Consider the following 8,152-nt stretch of genomic DNA (forward strand, 5'->3'; position numbering starts at 1 on the left):
GCCCAGCCCGAACTGCCCCCAGTAGAGGCCAGCCCCCCGTGGCAGCCACAAGTTTACCTTCTTTGTCACAGGGCACTCTGCACAGTTCCTTAAACACCGCATGGCAGCAGCCGGCGTTCTCAGGGCGCCCCTGTACGCATGCATTGGCCCACAAGCATCCCACACATCAGCCACGCCTGCCCACGGAGAGGTGGAGGGCCCACCTGAGATCTCCCCCTGTGGATCCCTCTTTCCTACAGCCCATTTCTTTGGTCTCCTGGCTCACTCTTCCGCTGTTGGTTTGCAGCCTCCCAGGGAGCTTCCTGGGTGAAACGTGAAATCACCACCCTACCCCAGCACCACCGCCACTATAAGCAGGGAAGGGAGAAACCAAAGAGGCAGACCACTCCAGACTGGTGGGCAGCAGGTTCAATAAGCAAAGGAACTTACATCGGAGGCTGTAAGACAAGTAGATTTCCATACCCACCCACCAAATCTTACAAGTTTACCCAGAAGTTTAACTGGGCTTGGTCATGTACACAGTCCATGTGGTCTCAACATTGCATGACTGTCTCCAGGCTGTGTCCCTGGGCAGCTTCTAGATTGGGGAAGGCAAGCAGAGGGCACATTTCAAGGACAGGGAGGGAGTGAGCAGCCGCTGAATGCCCGGGTCCAGCTTGAAGGCCAAACCTGGGGTCACGTCTTTCTGATGACCTTTCCCAACACATGGCTATGATGTCATCCAACATATTCCTACATCCCTCCTATTTCACGCAGAATGATATTTAAATCATGAAACTTAATCAGATTCAAAATCAAATTGGTTTTTGGTGAGGATACTTCATAAGTGGAGTTGTGTATATTGTATATATCATATCAGAATAAGAATTTTGGTTTATCCTCTCCATCTGTGATTTTATGATTGATGGGGTGTACTTTGGACATTCTGCTGATGTAAAATGGTATCTAGTTATATTTGTAATTCACATTTCACAATTATAGGTTAGAATGAGCACATCGTTTCCTGTGTTTATTGACCATCTGTTTCTTTTTCTGTGATGTACCTATTCACATATTTTGCCCACTTTCTGTTGATGTTTCTCTCTTTTTTATTGATTAGTAGAAATTCATCATGTGTTCAGGATTCTAATTCTTCTTCAATAATATACATTTCAAATTGCTTATAGTCCCTGTTTTTTCTTTTCATTTTATTTTGACTTTTAAAAAATTAATTAATTAATTAATTTTTATTTTTGGCTGTGTTGGGTCTTTGTTGCTGCACGTGGGCCTTCTCTAGTTGCGGTGAGCGGGCGCTACTCTTCGTTGTGGTGCACAGGCTTCTCATTGCAGTGGCTTCTCTTGTTGCAGAGCATGGGCTATAGGTGCGCAGGCTTCAGTAGTTGTGTCGCATGGGCTCAGTAGTTGTGTCGCTCAGTCTCAGTAGTTGTGGCGCACAGGCTTAGTTGCTCCACGGCATGTGGGATCTTCCCGGACCAGGGATCGAACCCATGTCCCCTGCATTGGCAGGCGGATTCTTAGCCACTGCACCACCAGGGAAGTCCCTTTATTATGACTTTTAATGCCCACAAGCCTTTCATTTTTGTGAAAGGTTATAATTACTAATCTTTTCCTTTATGGTCTGTGCTATTTGTACCCTAATTAAGAAATCTTTTTCTACATTGAGATCATAATGATATCCTCCTCTATTTTCTTTTTAACATTTTGTTTTCACATTTAGGTCTTTATTCTTCTATGAAATAAATTTTTATAATATAATATCCAATTTTATCTTTTTCCACATGAATGACCCATTGTCCCAACACAACTTATTCATAATTCATCCAGTCTGCACTAATCAGCAATGCTACCTCTGTCATATATTGGCTTTCCTTCTATGAGTAGAAATGTTTCTGGTTCTCTGTTCTGTTCCACTATTCTCTTTCTAAAACTTGGTGCCATTGCACATTGCTGCAAATACTATATGTTTAAAATAAAAAAATTTTTTTAGATGTTGGGGGTAGCTTATTAATTTATTTATTTATTTTTGCTGTGTTGGGTCTTTGTTTCTCTGCGAGGGCTTTCTCTAGTTGTGGCAAGCGGGGGCCACTCTTCATCGCGGTGCGCGGGCCTCTCTTGTTGCGGAGCACAGGCTCCAGACGCGGAGGCTCAGCAGTTGTGGCTCATGGGCCTAGTTGCTCCGCGGCATGTGGGATCCTTCTAGACCAGCGCTTGAACCCGTGTCCCCTGCATTAGCAGGCAGATTCTCAACCACTGCGCCACCAGGGAAGCCCTAAAATAAATTTTAATATCTTGTCAGGAAATGGTATTCACCTTGTTCATCTGTCCCGTGCCTCACAATTAGGTGTTTTGTAGCAGGACAGCTATCTCCCTTGAAGGTGGTTGATATTACCATTGTTAAAAATTATCAAGAAAGGCTCCAAAGTAGTCTAACTTATTTCTGACCCACCCTACTACCAAGAACAATTGTTAAAGCTGACAGAATATGATGAAAAGATGACAAAATATGAACACTTGCCAGGCTTACATCCTGAAGGGAAGGGAAAGCCAGAGCGGTGAGCCCACTTACACCCTCAAGGAACCTACATTTTGAAGGTGGCAGTCCAAAGGCCTAGAAGGTGAGCAAAAATATGTAGCTGAAAGGATGTTGAGATGCTGAGCAGAGCTTTCAACAGTTGCACAGGGCTGTGGGGAGGAAAAATGGTCTAGGAACCATTAAAAAGGAGGGCAATATATAACTGACTATAGTAAAATTTAAGAGACATACGAGACATGTTGAAAAGTTCTAACAGAAGTGTCTTAGTCAATTTTCTACTGATAATAATCACAACGATAACTCATTCCATAACGTTTTTTTCATAATACATAGACCTTTAAGATTACCGGATATTTTTTAAAAACTATTTCAATTTATAACAATATTTCTGGTAGGGAATATGATAGGATAATCAATAAAGCACTTCTCAAGATTAAAAATATATTACATTAGGATAAAATTCTGTTGAGGAAATAGAATATATTTTTGTTCAAGAAGAAGGGGAACTATATAATATTTCTGACTGTTAGGGTTTATTCCATTTTTTTAAATTAAAGATTTTTGTTTTCAAATCTCTATGATATTTAGGTTCCAAGAATCCAAATGTAATCTTCTAACATGTCCATGTTTATAATATACCATAAATTACATAATTTTAACTATTTAAATTTACGATGAAAATTCCTAGGTATCAGTTTAATAATGTGTGATGGAGCACACAGTTTTCCAAAATTATTTTAGGGAGCACCCCAGAAAAAAATGTCAACATTACAGCTCTAAGGTGATCTCACCAGGTTCATGGTTTTAATGAGCTCCAAATATATATCTATAGTGTTATTTCTCCCCTGAATCCAGAGTTGTATACTAACTGCCTTTTCAGCATTTTCACTTGTATATCTAATTTGGCATTTTGAACTTAACAAGTCCAAAACTGACCACCCACCAAATTTGCACACTTCCCAGCACATTCTGGTCACCTAGCTAGCTGCTCAGACCCTAAATGGCAGAGTCATCATTGACTCTTTGCTTTCTCTCACATTCCACATCCAATCCATCTGCAAATCTTCTGAACCATACCTTAAAAATATATCCTACTACCTTCTAACTACCTAAATTCAACCACTGTTAACATTTGGTGCCACTTGCTTGGCCATTCTTTCTCTGTTGGTCTATGTGTGTGTTTGTGCGTATGTCTGTATACACACACACACACACACCTACACATACATATTTTTTTCTATTTCTTTTAGATCCTTTGCATTTCCATATACACTTCACGATAAGCTTGTCAAATTCTATAAGCATCTTATCGGAATTATGATTTAGAAGGCACCGGATCTATAGATCAAACAGTGGAGAACAGATTTCTTAATGACAGTGAAACATTCAAGTCTTGAACATAATATATCTCTCCACTAAAAAAATTGTCTCTACAAAGTTTTTGAAGTAGAAATCTGGTGTCAGGATTTTTGAAAGCCTCCAGTTTGTTTTACTGTGAAGGCGAGGCTGACTACACTTGTGCCTAATTTGGCCCCAGTCTGCTCCCCAGTCTCATGTCCTTTCTCTCTCCCCTTTTCTCACCACCCTCTGGCCCACACGTTCCCTGTGCTACTCCTTGATCACTCCAAGCATCTTATCTCTGGGACTCTGCATTTTCTCTTTATTTGCCTCAACAGATACTCATACGTTTTCATATGACTTATTCCCTCACTTCACTGAGGCTCCCTAGATATCATTTCCTCTGAATCCTTCTCTGATTACCCATTCTAAAAGAGCATCATCCTTTCCATCTCTGTTCACTGACCTAGCTTTATTATTTTTTTTATAACATCACCACTGCCTGACATCACGTCATATAATTTATTTGCTTACTATCTGTCTCCTCGCTACCAAGTAAGCTCCATGAGAGCATAGATCCTTTTTTTTTTCACTGCTGCATCTCCAGCACCTAGAACTGTATCTGGCACATAGCAGGTACTCCAAATTATTTGATGAATTAACTAAAGGCTTTTGGAAGGAGAGGAGTGAAAGAAAACATTTACTTCTCACTTAATAGGCTTTAGAAAATAAACTAGCCTGCATTCTTGTATTACTTGTAATTATTTTTTAAAAAATATGTCTCACTTTGAGGATGTTTCTACATTCTGCATTTCCATTTGAAGTCCTCACTCTTTAGGAGGAAAACTTGTTAAGAGCCGTTTCTAAGGTGGTTGCAAGTCAATTTTATTTACCAAAAAACCGTTACAACTAAAAAACGAACTCAGTAAGTTGCAGAATACAAAATCAATATACAAAAATCTATTGCATTTCTATACACTAATAATGAACTATCAAAAAGAGAAATTAAGAAAACAATCCCATCTACAATTGCATCAAAAAGAATAAAATACCTAGGAATAAATTTAACCAAGGAAGTGAAAGATCTGTACACTAAAACTGTAAGACATTAATGAATGAAACTGAAGAAAATGCCAAGATATTCTGTGCTTATGCATTAGAATTAATATTGTTTAAGTGTCCATACTACTCAAAGCAATCTACAAATTCAGTGCAATCCCTATCAAAATTCCAATGGTATTTTTCAGAGAAATAGAACAATCCTACAATTTGTACGGAACCACAAAGACCCCAAATAGCCAAAACAATCTTGAGAAAGAAGAACAATGCTGGAGGCATCATGCTTCCTGATTTCAAACTATATTATGAAGTTATAGTAATAAAAAAACAGTATGTTATTGGCATGAAAACAAACACACTGATCATTGGAAAAGAATACAAAGCCCAGAAATAATCCATGCTTATATGGTCAATTAACATACAACAAAGAGCGAACAACATACAATGAAAAAAGGACTATCTCTTCAATAAACAGTGCTGGGAAAACAGGACAGCCACATTCAAAAGAGTAAAACTGGACGACTATCTTACACCATACACAAAAATCAACCCCAAATGGATTAAAGACTTGAATGTAAGACCTAAAACCATAAAGCTCCAAGAAGAAAACGTAGGTGGTAAGCTCCTTGTCATCAGTCTTGGCGATGATTTTTCAGATCTGACACCAAAAGGAAAGGTAACAGGAGCAAAAACAAACAAGTGAGACTACACTAAACTAAAAAGATTCTGCACAGCAAAGGAAACCATCAACAAAATGAAGAGGCGGCCTACTAAATGGGAAAACATACTTGCAAATCATGTTTGATAGGGGGTTAAAATCCAAAATATATTTTAAAAACTCATACAACTCAATAGCAAATAAAACCCACAAACAATCTGATTAAAAAATGAGCAGAAGATCTGAATAGACATTTTTCCAAAGAAGACACACAAGATGGGCAACAGGTACATGAAAAGATGCTCAACATCACTAATCATCAGGGAAATGGAAATCAAAGACACAATGAAATACCCTCTCACCCACACAAGTATTGGTGAAAATGTGGAGAAAAGGGAACCCTCTTGCACTGTTGGTGGGAATGTAAATTGGTGCAGCCACTGTGGGGAACAATATGGAGGTTCCTCCAAAAATTAAAAATAGAACCATGTGATCCAGTAATTCCACTTCTGGGTATTTATCCAAAGAAAATGAATACACTAACTCAAAAAGATGTATGCACTCCCATATTCATTGCAGTATTATTTACCATAGCCAAGATACGGAAACAACCGAAGTGTCTATCGATGGATGAATTTAAAAAGATAATGAAGTATATATGTACAATGGAGTATTATTCAGCCATAAAAAATGAAACCCTACCATTTGCAACAACATGGATGGACCTTGAGAGCATTACGCTAAGTTAAATAAGTCAGAGAAAGACAAATACCTTACGATCTTACTTAAATATGTAACCTCAAAACAAAACCAAACAACAGAGCTCATACAGAGAACAGATTGGTGGTGGCCAGAGGGGAGGGGTGGGATGGGGGCAAAATGCTCCAAGGGGGACAAAAGGCACAAACTTTCAGTTATAAAATAACTAAGTCATGGGGAGATTATATATATACATATGTCATGGGGATATATATATATAACATATAATCAGCATGGTGACTGTAATTAATCATACTGTTGCAAACTTGAAAGTTGCTGAGAGATTTTTTTAAAAAAATCAGAATTAGTCTGTATTCTAAAACACACACACACAATTTGTACGAATTAAATACAATAAAGTTGAAAGGGGATATAAGTTTTCTTTTTTTAAACAGACAATTGTAAAATACTACAGCCAACTCACTATACACAAAAATCATGAACGGCAGCTTTGCATTACAATCTCCAATATCTTACTCATAACATTTCATGTAATATGTCAATTACACCTCAATTTAAAAAAATTATTTACGGGACTCACCTGTTGGTGGTGAGCAGGGACGGAGTTTTATAGTAAATCATACTGAAAACACACACTATTTCCCCTACTTAATTCGGGGAGTGTGCTGTAGTCCAGGTGGTGAGTCTCGTCCAGCTTTTGAGTTCTTCCACATTTTCCAAACTTCCAATCCAGTTTTAAACTTGATTTTACTAACATAAAAGGGTACGGGTATTTCTAGTATGACTTTCCTCTGGTCTCTAAACCAGCCTTGCATAAGGCAGTAGGCTAGTGACAACCATCACACTGGTTCTTTACGAAGCAATGTAAACTATGCTTTTAACATACTGTTACCAAATCCAAGCTCCTACTGCCCGCTGCATGGCAGGCCAATGAATCAAAAGAGGAGTTACTGAAGCAAGGAAGAGCAATTTTATTCGGAAAGCCAGCGGATGGAGAAGATAGTGGCTTTCTTTACACTAAAAGGGGAAGGGGTGTGGCTGATTGCTGCAAACTTCTTGGGGCCATAATTCTTTGTTCTTGCAGCCGTCCACTACGTCAGGTCAAGATGCTCCTATTAGCCTCCAAGAAGGCAAACGTTCTCTGCTCTGAAACTTTATCTCTATATGAATGGGAAAGGGTTACACCTTTAAAGGTCAGAGCCTTGAGGATGGGCTCTCCCGCATATTTCAGGCTACAGGCAACATTCTTTTAGTTATTAAGCTGTAGCAAAAGCAAGAGAATACAAAGGTGAACTAAAAGCAGCAGATCCAATATGAAGTCACATTTGTGCTTCTCTGTTACGATAGTACCTGTAGTCCTTGCATACACCCATTTTTCTAATGGGAAACAGCTTTGCTGACGGTTGACTGACGTGCCCCAAAACATCTAGTAGACTGAAGTTGGTTTTTATAACCTAAATTTGGCTCCCCAAACCAGTGCTAAATCAATGCTTTCTAACAGGGTGGTTCTAATGCCTAGTTTTCATCTGCATGCAACAAAATTATACTATTTATGATATACTAAATTATTTTATAATGTGATATGCAAACTAAGGGCCATCCTTACTCTGGGATTGTGCCTTTCTTACTCCACTGGTATTGAAGTGGCTTTTCTTTTGAAAAACGGTATGAGCTAGTAAAGATTTTCTTCTTCCCCTGTCAAAAGAAAAAGCGCGGGGCGGGGGGTAAAATATCTGACCCAGGAATTTCAAAAGTCAGGACCCAATACCACACCAAACGGGGGGGGGGGGGTAAGTGCGGAAGCAAGGGTCTTAAGTCTAAAAAGCCCGCGTTTGAGGTCCACA

The sequence above is a fragment of the Grampus griseus genome (assembly GCF_964374135.1).
Source record: "Grampus griseus genome assembly, chromosome: 21".
Classification (NCBI taxonomy): domain Eukaryota; kingdom Metazoa; phylum Chordata; class Mammalia; order Artiodactyla; family Delphinidae; genus Grampus; species Grampus griseus.